The following is a 15,538-nucleotide window of genomic DNA, read 5'->3' as shown; positions in this document are numbered from 1 at the left end:
ACGCCGTCCTGATGTGTCTCAAACAAGGACCACGTCATCGGCGCAGGGCGTGGTGGTTGTTTTGGTGACAGCATGCTAATGCTCTGTAATTTAACCATTTTCTGTCAAGTTGGATGAAGTGATGCATGACCATCCCTTGTTTTGCCCTTTGGAGAGAGACATGTTGTTTGTACTGACAACGATATCTCCAGCTATACTGACACAACTGCTAACGTGAGTAGTGAGCATGCTACAGAGCAGCTAGCAAAAGAGTTGATGTAAAAACTGTGTGCGAGGCAGTACTGAAATCTGACTACAAGTGGAGACCCATAAAAGGGACAGGTATGAACAGTGATGGGTCTCGGTTGTCCACTTGCTTTCAGATCCCTGAAACACATGCTAATACCAGGTCTAAACAGGCTCAAATATCGCTTTCCCACCAAAATTAGCCTGTGAATGTGGATTTTTCAAACACAGATATACCCGCTGCATTCCCACAGCGCATGAGTCTGCCTTGTGTGTGGGGGTTGTTTTGTTGGTGTGTCGGTGAAACGTCATAGACAGATGGGAGAACAGCTAAACAGTAAACGGCAACAGGAACAAAAGTCTTTGAAAAATTTTCAGTGGTTTCTACTTTTTCTCTATCTCTAACTTATTCAGTCTCTCTTTAAACTTGGTACAGATGTATTTGGATTGGTGATTTAGAGCTGCTCAGGAGGAGATGGATGGTAATTAGTGACGACACATCATTGCATCTCGCCGGTTAAGGAGCTGAAATTACTACATTCACCCGGTGTATTCCCATCAAAGCAGATAGGAGCCAGAGGTGATAAAAACCTGTGACTACTGCAGAGTCATTTGGCCCGGGTGTGAATGCCAATCGTATGCATTCCCATTACATTTAAAAGCCCAGATTTGCAGGAATTTATGTAGTGGTAATGAAGCTAAAGAGACATAAAGCAGCTGTAATGACACTAAAAAAACGTACACAAAATGCGCAAATGAGTGAAATTAAACTTCAAGCTCCAAAGCTTTAATTACAAGCTACTAAAGTACTTTCTCTTTGGTCACCGGGCCAACCACATGCATGCTGAGCTGATCAGTTTAGCTCAAGACATGGCTTTTCATGACTATGGGGAGAAAGGGGAAAAACTTAGAGTGAATAATGTTTTTTGAGACCCAGGTGAGTCCTTAAGTGACACTGCATTGATGTAAATCATATCAAGTTTTATAACCATTTTCGATTAATCAGTAACTTCCTGTTGTAGCTCCTCCCATTGGAGATGTCCTGTGTTTTCTGAATGGAAATCTCCACTACATGCTCCTTCCCTGGATAAGTCTAATTCTTATCCCTTTTTATTGGCTCATTTGACAGCAGGAAAACATGTCTGCTATCAGATCCTGTTGGCACAGACAAGTAGGTTGATTTCAACCAGTCAAGTATGCTTACATTTTAGAAAAAGCTGTATTAATTAGTTAGTCTGACTAAAACTACTTTTAAAATACATGTTAGTCAGACTGAAGTTGTACTAAGTTAAATTTCTGGGTGTCAGACTTATACACCAAGATAATGCAGTTGGGGGTCCATTTATGCTTTCATGTATATGCCTCAACTGAACTTGAACTGGCCTAGACATTCTGCGCATGCTCCATAGTCCCTGCGCCGCGCTTTGACCCAGGAGTTGAACAGCAAAAATTCGTAGAAGAAGCCCCGGGAAAGACAAAAGAAGAAGAAGAAAGTAAGAAAACAAAACAATGGTACCAACATGGTAAGTGCTAGAGCAAGAACCACACATTTTTGGACAGACAAGGAGACACAGTTTATGCTGTGGCAGCAAAAGGGAATCAACATGCAGCCCGTTTACTGCTTGCTAACTTGTTTGGTAGATGTAATAGATCAACTGGAAGAAGGTCCAACAGCAACTAGCTGAAAGGGGGCATATCGCCACCTACTGTGGCAGTCAGACATGCTTCTGTCAATAAATCCTGTCTCCCACGGTGCTTGACAACTGGGACAAGGACAGTAGTCCAATAAAATGGCCTAATCAAGCTATAACCATGACTTGACTTAACTCTGCATGTAAACATACTGACTATTCATTAACGAAGACTATGATGACAAATGGCTGTCAACCTTTTTCCATAATGAAGACTAGACGTTGACAAGCCAAAAAATGAGATGGGACTAAAGTGTCTGTGTTGGGCTATCAGACCATATGAGCATTATGAGCATCAACAGGTTGATAAATGCCAGTAAATAGTCAGTGCCAAGATGTTTAGCTAGCCTGCAAAACACTCACACTGGAGTAGCATCAGCTGTCAGCATGAGTTTTGAGCTTTGATTCAGCAGTAAATAAGTCTCAGTGTGTTTCTGACTTTAGATGGTGGAGCTGTTGAATGTATTTTTGGAGTTTGATGGTTGCTGTTAGCAGCTAGCTCTGCTTGTTAGCCTTAGACCTGCATCAGCGCGAGCAGCCACCACACATCTATTAATTCCTGAAGGAGTCAACTCAGATCCGTCTCGAGATGGTTTATGGTTTGTTTTTTTGTTTGACATGCGGGTAGAAGGCTTGGTTATCTGTGAGTGTGGCCATGCTGTATGTAAATAGTCTGAACCATGCAGAGTCTTTTATTACAGCAGAACGTTCGGTTTTAATAACATCACTAAAAGTACGTCACATATGGAGACAAACACAAGATCAATCACATGATCATAGTTGTTAAGAAAAGAAAGCAAAGGTCAACAGTAAGAAAAAGATTACCTTAATTCTCCATTAACATCCACCACCATTTACAGACTTCTTCAAATATTTGCAGTTTTGCTGTCATCATAATTCTTAATAGTTTTCCTGTGCAAAGAGGGATTAATTGTAACACTGCAAGTGTGCTCACTTTCAGTTTGACCTCCAGCTTGAGTGGTTTAGATAAACTGGCTGACCTGATGCCCCCTCCATTTTACAACCTGTATTATCTGAGCGATTGAGTTTGTTGCCCAGTTTGACCTATTTTGTGATGTTTCCACATTGCCAGATGTCATGCTGTTGAGTACATTGTTATTGCTGATAGAGTCAGTGTCTAAAGCTACAAAACTGAGGCGCTTTTTACACAGTGATCGTGTCATAGGCCGCATAGCCGAGAAGCTGACGCAGATGATGGCTTCCTCATCAAAATAGGCTGTGTGACGCAAATGTAAAGCGTAATTGGAATTCAGTTACCTCCATCATGTGCACACCTCGAACTTTAACTGGACTAAGCGTTCTGCGCATGCTCCCTATTGGTTGTTAGGGATCGGGACTGTTTTTCACCCATGAGGGGGAAGTAGTGCTGCAAAACAGGTTGAGTATTTTTAAAAAGAATTATGCACTGAGGAAGGACTTATGTTTATAATTTTGGCTTAGGTGAGGGAAATACAATTTTAAAAGGTAGTCTTTTATATTTATTTCGAATAAAAAAGTCACACCCCAGCCACACCCATCCGCTGATACATGAAGTACAGTCCCACAACACTGGCACAGAATCTAAGCAATGTACTGCTGTGGACGGGGCTGCTGCAAAACATATTTTAGCCAGATAAAAATGTTTTAGTGTAAACTATAATTTGAATATTTGCTCCATTTTACCTCACACAATAGCTGGTGGAGGCAGCAGTAGACCAGACACTCCACCATTCGGTGGAGTAAAATGACAGTTTTCCTCAGTGGAGTCTGGTGTTTTTGATGTAACGGCTTCAAATACCTGTTGGTAAGGGCTGTTTTACAGCAAGGTAAAATGGTGAAAATATTCCAAATATAGCATACACTTAAACTGATATTGATTTTTTTCAGGTGGCTTAAAACTAATCAGCAAATGCAGAGTTTGCTTAGTGCTGTTTGACTATATGTATGTGATGCGGCGATTTTCTATCCTGAAGTTATTGTTAAGAAACAGTAATGATTGTGATGCAGCCTATATCAGACTGTAAAAATGATACAGGACCAAAGCAACTTGCTGAAAGCGGACATGTCACCACCATCCATGGTGAAATTGGACATACTTACGTCAATAAATCAATTCTCTCCAAGTGCTTGTATGCTGGGACAAAGACAGTAGTCCAATTAAACGGCCTAATCAAGCTATAACCGCAGCTAAACTACACTGTGCATGTAAATGTACCGAGGCCTGCAGGAATGACAGCAGGTGGTTTGGAGTCCTAATCTCTGCACACCTGTCATACAGGGCACCTAGTGTGTTTGTTACTATCAGTACTTATGATTGGGTATCAGAGTGCACATCTGGGTCAACAAGAGCGAGCATAGGTATATCAATGTCAGTTTCAAGAAAAGGTTTGTTTGATCCATCCACCTCTCCTTCCACCTGCCCTATATGGACCTTCATGCTCCTTATATTATGTTGTTATCATTTCAACCTGATGCCATCCTTCCACACATCATGCTTCCACGATAGGTGTAATCTTGCAGCGTATAATAACACAGTAAAAAGTTCCCTCTGGCTGTATTCTCAGCTGACGCTGTCCAGCGGCTTATCATGCAGATGGAAAAGGTGTTTTTTGGCGTCGAGATCTTATGCTGAAAGCGCTGCAAAAGAGACAGTACTTGATGACTTCGGGATAAGAACGGACTGGTATTGGGAACACAGTGAGACAAACTTCAGAGTGATGGATTTTGCCACTGTGGATGCTTCTATGAACTCTCTTATACACTGAAATAATGGGTTTTTATTGGTGTCTATCCTGCTGAAAACAGCAAAAAACTTTTTTCTAAGTCACATTTCCTGTCTACACACGGTAAGTGTTTGATATTCAATAGTTTATTTATTTAAATGGTAGATTGTTATTTTAGGACCAGAGAGAAAGAAAAAAGAAAGTTAGAAGAAACAGCTCTCAGCAAAAATATTCATGTAAGTAATGCAATGCCATAATTCATCCGATGTTGTAGTGTAGTGCAGAAACAAGATAATTAAATGTTTTCTATATATTGTGTTTTCTTTCAGCCTCTCTTTCGATCTTACAAACACAAGTCAACACCCAAGATGTGCAGATTGCAGGCTGTAACACCAGGAGCGGAGGTGTTATGTTTGCACAGCCGCTGTTAGTGCCGTTGGACAGGAGGTCACATGACAGGAAAAGAGACAAACATCTAGATGGTAGACTTCCTGAAAGAGGCAGAGAGAGAGAGAATAGATGCAAGGCTGTGTGAAACAGCTGGATCCTGCCACTCTTCTTTGTTTAACTTCACCTGTTTGCTTTGTTTCCACATGAATGATTCTTTTGTGTCTCGCTGAAGTGAGTTAAATGAGAAAGAGATGGTGGGACAGCTAGGAACAGTGAGAGGAGAAAGAAGAGAAAACAAGTGTGTTAATTCCCAGAGGAAAGAGAGACAAAAAGTGAGAAAGAAGACAGGTGGCTTCAACTCCTAATGAAGCTGTATTTCAAGAGCATCTCACTTCTATAATGTCAAGTATTTCCTGTCAAAACAGAGTATGAAAGCCTGCCATCCAGCAGGGTATCACGTGGACAAGAGAGTTTCTGATGGCCATGTTTTCAAGTGACGCCGCCCGTCCGCATGCTGCTGTGGTGTGGAAGATACAGCAATGATATCTTTAATTTACCCATAATAGTACTTTTATGAATATGAATAATGAGGAAATAAGTATTCATACATCTTTGCAGAGGTTATGTCTCTGCGTGCACCGCTGATCCTTGAGTGGTTTGTTTACATGATGTGATGGAGTTTTATTTTAACGGATTGAGTGTGAACAGCAAGTGTACGATGTAACGCAATGCGGCACTATGTCTGATGCTCGCGTCCAGTTAGGACTCAGTGCCAACCAAAACTATAGTACTGCTTCCTGTGCTGTGAAAATGGGCACATCAAACTCTATTGCGATGGTGAACCAAACCCAGTTTTAGTTGCATAGAAAAGGAAATTGTTGAAAGAAAAGCAAAGAAAGTGGGGAATGGAGAACCCTGCAGCTCAGAAGTTAAACTAGGAACTTTCCCTGTTTCCCTGGGACAAACGGGGACTGTAGCAATCGCAGGCTACTTCAAAAAAGCACAAACAGCATGCTAATCTCAAACTGTCCTACATGAATACACCACCAGTCTGTAAACTGCCTAAGGGGCTAGCAGTATTGAAATGCACAGCTGTTGTCGGATACTGGTTCTCAAGTGACTACAGTTCCATCGTAAAGACAGAACTTATCAGGTCAAATCCTTCAATGACCTTTTACAGGTTGAACGTGCAGCTGGGCAATCTGCCCCCTGTCTATGTGACACAGTGATCGCTGGCAAATTCCCCAAAGACTTTCTTGAAACTGACACTGAAAAACCTACGCTCGCTCTTGTTGACCCAGATGTACACCCTGATACCCAACCATAAGTGTTGATAGTAACAAACACACTAGATGCCCTGTATGACGGGTATGCAGACATTAGGACTCCAAACCACCAACCATGTCGTTATGGTCACAGGGCAGTACTGAACGCACAGAACAGAAATGGCAACTAGGTTTAGTCAAAATGGGAGGGAAGACTCCTGCTGTCATTCCTGCAGGCCACACTGTTGTTTAGGGTCAGCCAACATCCCAAACCCCTCTGCAGACAAATGGGTCATTGTAGGATACCCCACTTAGTCATCACTGCCTGGTGGTCTTTGTGAAAAAAGTTGCATGATCACACTTCCTATTAATGCACAGCGCAAAGTGCCTGTTATGATATATATATATATATATATATATATATATATATATATATATATATATATATATATATTTAAAAAAAAGAATCAGAAGAGGATATCACAATTCAAACTACCTGTGTTGTTCTCCAAGTCTGAGATTTCCACAGAATCCTATTGCAAAAATGGTGCAATCGATCAGCTCATTCAGAAAAAAACTCAAAACCAGACTTGACCTTTAACTTTGGAAATTCTCCAGTACCACAGGAGTGGAAAGAGCATATCACAAAAAAGCTGAATGCAATGCCTGAAGTCTTCTTGCACCATGACATGGATTTCAGATACACGAACAAGGTGCAGCGTAATATTAAACCCCAGAAATGAGACTCCCTTTAATCACCCCACCAGGCCCAAACACCCTCAAGATGATTAGGTGATGTGATGTGAAAACATCTTCAAGAGTTGCTTGATGCAGGTGTGATAAGAGAGTCTGAATCCCTGTATTGCTCTCCCATTGTTTGCTTGTGCATTGACTATCGGAGGCTCAACCTGCAAACGATGAAGGGTGCCCATGCTCTCGCAGGTCTGGAAGACTTTTGCAGCGCTAACAGCATCCATTTGGTTCACTGTGCTCGACTTCAAGTCTGGTTATTACCAGATTGAGGTTGACGAAGCTAACAAAGCCAAGACAGCATTTGTGACTCCATAAGGGTTCTGGGAATTCAACCCCATGATGCAGGGCATAACCATCACGCCAAGCACTCTCCAGAGATTGATGGAAAAATATGTTGTGTTGTGTAAGTACTCACGCTCATCTGTGCACCCATGAGCATTTTGGTCTTAAAATGAGGTGTGGACGGGGGCATTGTTGGTGTTTTTCTATTTTGAGGCAGCAGAAAGTGATGACTGACTGACAAAAACCTGGTGTAAAGTCAGAATGGTGCAGTATTTTCCTGCTATTGAAAGGGTGCATTGTTCAGATAGTAACATGTGACCACATAGCAAATTCATAAAGTGTGTACACTCTGCTTGTTACACATACAAGGACTGTGGATGGGTTGTGGGTGGATAAAATAATGCACCACTCATGAGAAAAATATAAAAAAATTTCAAAATGTCCCAAAATCTTAGAAATGTACTAAAATACTAGAAAATATCCTAAAATCATAGAAACATCCTAAAATCCTAGAAACATCCTAAAATCATAGAGATGTTTTAAAATCCTAGAAACATCCTATATCCTACAAATGTCCCAAAACCCTGGAAACGTCCTAACATCCTAGAAATGTCCTGAAATCCTAGTAACATCCTAAAGTCTGATAAATGCCTAAAAGTCCAAGAAATATCCTTAAATCAGAGAAATGCCCTAAAATCCTACAAAAAACCTTAATCCTAAATCCTCGAAATGACTTAAAATGCATAAAATGTCCAGAAATCCTAAAAACATGTATTGGGCTGCTGCGACTGGCCCGTGACCCCCTGTCATTTTGCAAACGTGGCCCCCGAACACAAAAGTTGAGTATCCCTGATTTAGGGTAACTCATGATTTAATTCCAACATTAGAAATCTGTCTGACAGTGAAAAGGTTGTTTGGTGTAACGCCGGCATTAAAGAGAATGAAAGTGGTGAGAAAGATGTGACGCAGCTCATCATCTGCCAGCTTCAGTTCACCAGAGTCATCATCTCCGCTGAGCCCACTTGTTGGGTTGAGAGCCGGCTATGTGATGGAGGCGTGCTCGGGTTTAATCCCACATTAGCGGGCAGGCAGTCAGTCAGGCAGGCAGGCCAGAGATTAGCGCCTGTCATCTGACCGCTCCGGCCGGCCAGGGAGAAGGATTAAACCGAAATAAATGCACCACTTCCTAGTAAACACCAGTATTACAAGCAAAGGAGGGTCGCTTAGTCTCTGAGCAGAAAAAAAGTGTTTTATAATTAGACGAGTGTTGAGTGAAGATGTTTTTATTCACTCTGTTTCATTAGGGGACAAAAGACACTATTTCTACTCACTGATGTATCAGGCAGATCACAGTAAATGGGGAGAAGATGTGATTTTGCAGCGATGGTGATCATATTATATCTGCAATTTTAGACGACTTAATCAAAGCAAATGCAATACATAGATAGCTGTATTGTCTTCATAACAATACATCTATCTTTGCTTAGTACAACCTCTTGACATTGTTAAAAGGTTGGAGCCTTGATCCGCTATGGAGTTAAATCCATCTCTCTCCCCACAATTTAGCACCCAATCCTCATTAGTCAGCCTGTTTCTCTTTCTCCATTCATGCGTGGTTTCATGCAGCTCTGAGAGGTCAGACAGCTACCTCATGACATCGGGATTATTTAAAGGACCATACTACGTTTTTTTTTTCCATTTATTACCAGTAACGTGTTTACTTGTTTGGTGCAGTTTTATGGGGAACTTTTTTGTTCGGTAACATAAAAACAGTTATTGATTTGGTATATATGGATGATGCACAGGGATTAAGAAGGTTATTTATGTCTGAAACATTTACATTAGCTCAATATCTGGAGAAAGCATGGGAGGTGAGAAAACAGGCTCTTTACCAAGATAAACTGTAGATTTGTAAGATTAATTTTTCACTGTACATTTCATTTTTGCAAGACTATAAATCATACATTATGTTGTAACTTAATTTATTTTGAGCACCAACTTTTGCTGATATCTGTAAAACTGGAAAATATCACACGCTTTGTATTGTGATGGTGTTTTGTAATCCAATGTGGGATGGGCCAGAAATGACATGACACAGAAAAAAAAAATAACTATAGGCATATATATATATATAGCTGCAGCAGCCCCGTACGTGTGTAGGATTTGAGGACATTTCTATTTTAGATGTAGCATGGCTAGGACCTCTGGTGGAGTTATGCGACGGTAGCATAATTCATTTGCCCTAACATTAGCTTTTTACTTCTGGCAATCGCAACTAGGTTTCAAAAATCATCACAGTAGTGTTCATTTGTAAAGATTATTTTGCTCAACAGAATGTGTAAGGCTTTATGACGAGGAAACCTTTGCATCGGTCGACGGAAAAACGTCATCCCTGGCGTCCGGCCAAACTCAGCTGGTTCAGGCCCAATTGGGTTCAGGCAGAGAATCAAATTTTAAATTCAGACTGTGAAAAATAACCTTTCTCAATTCCGAAATGTGTATATAGTCATTCAGTGAGTGAACATCAAGCACAGTCATGTGAGCTGATAATGAGGACACTGAACTGTTGGGAACTAAACTGAAGCGTGGCGAGAAGTGCGGCTGGCAGCGGTGCATGAGACGGTTTTATGGTTGATCAAACAAAAAGGGGCAGGATGTCCTGTCATGATATTGCTGCTGCGCTGTGTTTTATGATCTAAATTCAACACTGCAGCAGAGTTGAACTTGCAGTAAATGTGTCCCAGGAGATTTCCACATAATCTTCATGCCTTATTGGAAACATCATTTCAATCTTAAGGTTAAAATATGGCTTCATTAGAATGCAGCCTCAACTCTGGGTGCTATTCACTGTATCACTTTCACATGCAAATAAATGAATCAATCAAGCTTTTACATTAAGTTTTTTGCAGTCAAATGAGCTTCTGCTATAACACTAAAGAGGCAATATAAGAAAATGATCTGGGACATGAGATGTTAACCCACGGCATTATCATTCTCTCTGCAGAGAATAAAAATGATAAAAGAAGGATAGGAGAGGTGCCTTTCAGATCTGGCTGGCATGCTTGTGATTGTTGCCATGCAACTTTTGATAATGTTGCCATGGAAATAATCATAGCTGCTGAGCGTAAGGCAGCATGTCTATCTGTTACCATGGCAGAGGCTGTGTTTCGGAGAGCTCTCGGGAAGACAGTGTGATCTCCAGACAGTTAGTCCGCTCATGCATGAAACATTCAATTGTTCATTTTCTAGACATGTATTGAGGGTAGGTAACGATTCAACCAGGTGAGTAACATGTTAAATTTAAAACAGACAAACAAAGGGTTCATTAACATTTTTACCAAAAAATTTTCATGACTTTGAGGCATATTTTACATTCTCTGAAACGACAATCTAAACTTTTTACTTTGTTACTATATGATAGCTTTTTTTAAATATAAATTTAAAGTAAATAATAAATTCAGAACAGGATTTGAACTGAATATTTATATATAACTCAGGGACTGTTCATTATTTATGATGGAGAGGGGCTGGTGCAAGACGGGAAGACATGCCAAATATTTTTCTAAGCACTGGGGTGGGACCGTCAATTAAAAAAAAAAGGACATTTTTTTTTCCTTTAAAAGGTTTTGGTGATTTTCAAAGAAAAAAAGTAGGTAATTTTTTTTCACAAACAGTTTGGTCAAAGAAAATTTGGCAATTTTTTTGTCTTTAATTTATTTTGGTAATTTTAAAGAAAATAATTTAGCAATTTTTTAATTTAAAATTTTTGGTCATTATATTTTTTTTCCTGCAGTTGGTGCACGCCTTTGTGATCTCGATCGATCGTGGTGTAAGGTGGTCATAAAACTCCGCACTGACTGTCTTAAGTCAGGTTTTTCTCATCTTGACATTCTGAACAAATTAAACAAGTTTATATTATCATACGTTTTGAGTAGTGACTACTGCAAATACTAAGTTTAATAATGTGAACATTGTCAACAAACAATAGCTTCAGCGTTTTAAGCTGACAGCATTCAGCAGATCACAGCACCGGGACAGGTGCCGTCCAGCTGACTGGCATCATATCATTCTGCCTTTTTTGCCAAAACTTAACTATTCTTTCCAGCATGTGCATTTGTTGACGTTGCTTCATTTGTTGCCATGTGCTATTGTTGCCATAATCTAATTACGTGCAGCGTAATCCCACCGTGGGCTTGTGTTGATATCGTGATAGCGGCGTCAACGGCAGATGCAGAAGGATACCTGAAGCATGATATGTGACAACAGGGGATGAGAGTGTGCTTGACATGAAAGTGATTTCAAACATGCGATCTAACGCTTGACAAGAGACAAAATGTTTCCCAAAAGGTAGAAATATAGTTTTGACGTAACCTCAGATCATAAAGCACTCATTCCACAATCACATTTAGATTCTGTGTTTTGTAACAGTGCACAGTATTTCTGCTTAGCTTTGAGACTTCCTTCTAAATAACGTTGCAATGAAACAAACCAAATCCCCCGACTTACATACAAATGTGATCTGAAGGGAAAGTATGTTGATGAATAATTTTTCTCATAATTTCTGTCGTATTTGCAGAAATGTCCGCCCTATGTGTCTTTATGATTCCTTGCTTGTTACTCAACAAAAGACCTCATTATTGTCGTGCGTCTGGTGGGGGATTTAGCCGACAGGCCAATCAGCGTCTCCTTAACGAAGCATTATCCGGTTGGCTGAGCTCCTGCTCTGCTACCCGCTCATTAAACGCTCTAAGTCAATGATTTTTTTCTCCTTAGAAACAGACGTCAAATCTCGTCATCGCTTGATTTAAGGGATAATCGCATTCTCAAACACATTCTGTCTCACTAAAAACCGCACACACACTTGTCATTCAAACTTAAGTGAAATATTGGCTCATTATGGTTAAAATGGCCCCCTTTTTTGTCTCTCCCTATTCATTTTCACGTAAATATTCTTATTTTCTCCTCTGCTCTCCCTCATCTCTTCCCTTCCCTATTACCTCTTTTACAAATAAAAACATTTTCTCTTTTGCTTTCTGTCAACAATTATGTTGTTTTTCCACCTAAATATTCTCTTAGTCTTTTTCCCCATTTCACCTCTCGTTCTCTCTCTCAGGAATAAACACTGTGGAATGTGTTTATCCCGGCTCACCTCCTGGTTGTTGGGTCCCTTCGCTTGACTGCTCGCCTCCTCCTGCTTCTCCCACTACTTGACCATGAGGCCATGTCCTGACTGACATTATGTATCAAAAACTCACCTCTCTCATTCATTTCAATGAGCCCACTGTGCTCACACTTGAGAGCTTCTGTAAAAAAACACAGAGTGATGAAGCAAAAAAGCTGCCTGGCTCAACTTCTGCCAAAGTGCAACATCATCCAGCCGGGTTGGCCAATCGAATTTGTCCAAGTACACATTCCTTATGGATTATTTTTTAAGGTTAGGGGAATAATTCATTTTTTTTAACCACATGATCATCAGAATAAAGTTTTTGTGGCTGTGACAACTTTTCACATTTTTTTATATACAGAGACAGTTAGGCAAGATATTGAAATCACAGCCTTTAATTATGTGTATTTAAGGCAAAAGGTCGCAGATAATGATGTTAAGGGATTTTCTGAGGGCTCTTTTACATAAAGTAACAGCTGTGAAAGTTATGACAGGATGTCACAGACACAAGAGAATTGGTTTGATGTCAAAATATTCATGAATGAGCAAGTTGAAATCACAACCTTGAGGTATGTGTATTTATGACATTTGATCACTGATAATAACGTTAAGAGATTTACTGAGGGTTTTTAAAACTAACAGCTGTGCAAGTTGTGATAGGATGTTCAAGACATACAGGAAGTGGTTTAATGTAAATATATTCATTCAAATGAGCAAGCTTTTAAAACCACAACCTTTAAGTGTGTGTATTTAAGGCAAGAGTGCACTGATAATAATGTTAAGGGATTTTCTGAGGGCTCTTTTCTGCAAACAAATGGCTGTTAAAGTTGTGAAGGGATGTCACAGACACATGGTAACTTTTGTCAATATATTCATAAATGAGCAAGCTAGCAAATTCACAACCTTGAAATCTGTGCATTTACATCAATTGGTTGGCAATATTGATGGTTTTATGTAATAATAAATGAGCGAGCTATTAAAATAAAAACCTTTAATTGTGCGTATTCAAGGCAATCAGTCACTGAAAATAATGTTATGGGATTTTTTTCAAGGGATTTTTTTCTTTCACACTAATTAACAGCTGTGAAAGTTGTGACAGGATGTCTCAGACACATGAGAATTGTTTTGATGTTATTTGCGTATTTAAGACAGGAAAGGTGGCTTTTGGCGTTGGGATCTTACGCTGAAAGTACTGCAAAAGCGGCTGTATTTTGACGACTACAGAATGAGAACAGAAGAACAGCAGTCTCATGGGAGTTTAACACACACCAACACCACGGAGGGCAGACGACAGCACATGCAAGAAGGTGGACGAGCAATGACTCTTTTCTTTCGAGATAAAATTCTCTTTTTTAATTTGTTCTATTTGTTTAAATAAATGATTATTGGGTCAACAGCCAGGGAGGGAACAAAACTTTCTCGCCTCTTCATTATTATTAATAATATTACATTTTTTTTCCCCATTATTTTTTGTATTTTTTAAATTTAGATAAGTGGACCTGAAGGGACAAGAGGAAATGTTTTACGTGTTTATTTTTGACTCATCCATGTATCACTGTGGTGTCTTGCTGGTTTTTTTTCTCTTATTTTTTAAAAAAACACAGAATGATTGCAAACATTTAATTTTAAGTTTGTTGTATTCTAAATAATAACCGGTATTGAAATCACAGATTCCTACCCAGCAGCCCCAGGTTCACTGTGGGTCAGTTACTTTTGTTTGATTGTAATTTGCACAGCTGAAATACAATATGAACTGCATCCTACATTAAGTTATGTAATCTGTGGCCCTGTCTTGTAGAGGAGAGCTGTGTCAAAATGTAGTTTTAAACAACTTAGTTTTTTAGATTATATTTAGCTCACATGGTGTAGTTTCCTAGAAAAAAGAAGTTGTGTTTTATCACACAACCATAAACTACAGTAAGTGACACACAGATAGTCTGAGTCAGGTGGTTTTCTAGTAAAAAAAGATGTTACCTACAGCAGAGTGTGTGTATGTGCGCTGGACTTAATGTCAACCTGGAGGCAGCAGGGGCCCAACGGCAAATATTTGTCCCGTGTGGCACAAACAGGTTAAACTGGCTGTAATCCCCTCCTTCACCTCATACTTTACTTTAGCTCCACCTTTTCCTAACGTCCATGTCTCTCCCCTTTCTTATAAACCATAGACCAGGATATTTAGCTAATATGCTGAGTGATTTTTGCTTAAATGAATAGTTCAGCTTATATACAAAATAAAAAATGTTTTTGCCACACAAATTTTTCAACGTCCACGTCTCATCGTCCCCTACTCACCTCCGCATCTGTCTGCTTACATCCCTACTGACACTAATTTTCTCCCTCACCCGTTTACCTTTCTTTTCCCTTTTTATTTTCTTCCATCTGTTTTTATTCAACGTCAGGAGCTACAGGCAGGTGGGAAACAGGCAAGTCATGGTTTATGTCTTAATTAAATGCGGCAGCCAAAGCCAATCAGTTTCAGTCCTGAGTTGCTGAAGGGACGGACGCAGGGTGTCATGACCTCTTTGAAGTTCACAAGAGGGAGCAACTGGCGCCAATGGTGCATTATGGGCATTTTCCGACAGGCACAAAGGAGGGCGATAATTTAGTGATTGGACTTTTTCCAGGGAATTATCAGCTGGGAGGCTCGCCCAGATCCGACCTGTGGATGGATCTCGAAGTAGAAATGCTGCTATTGAGGGAAGCAAAAATGTAATCCAATGAAAAATGTGAATAAATTTGTCACCAGTATGAGCATTTCAGAAAAAAAGACAAATCCATGTTGATGAGCTGAGGTTTGAGGAAATTGGAATAGATTTGTTTAGAGTCAGCCCTCAACAGAAACACTGCAAAGTAAACTTCTTCACCCTCCTCTGCAGGTAGTTTAGAAAAGTGTCAGGACGGATGTTTAAGATCCAAGTCATTTTTTTTCTTTTAGCCTCAATATATTTTTACCCATGACCCAGAGAAAACAACAGATGGGAATCAGGGAGTAAACTGACCTGATATTTTAAGTATGTGGAGAGGGGAGTGAATCAAGCTTCCTGC

General features: G+C 39.9%; 2 long non-coding RNA genes across 2 annotated transcripts in view; one reads left to right on the top strand and one right to left on the bottom strand.

Moving 5' to 3' along the window:
- Nucleotides 1-15,538, bottom strand: part of LOC148190280 (uncharacterized) — a 62,229-nt gene that overhangs the window by 1,658 nt on the left and 45,033 nt on the right. The gene's annotated exons all lie outside the window — the stretch shown is intronic.
- LOC148190281 (uncharacterized) lies at nucleotides 1,497-14,165 on the top strand. Its single transcript, XR_015775369.1, has 3 exons — nucleotides 1,497-1,748; nucleotides 12,443-12,763; nucleotides 13,642-14,165. It is a non-coding gene; the product is annotated as an uncharacterized LOC148190281 (long non-coding RNA).

The sequence above is a fragment of the Plectropomus leopardus genome, chromosome 2 (assembly GCF_026936395.1).
Source record: "Plectropomus leopardus strain MGB_pleo_1.0 chromosome 2, ASM2693639v1, whole genome shotgun sequence".
Taxonomy (NCBI): Eukaryota; Metazoa; Chordata; class Actinopteri; order Perciformes; family Serranidae; genus Plectropomus; species Plectropomus leopardus.
This window is presented reverse-complemented; position numbering and strand designations above follow the sequence as displayed.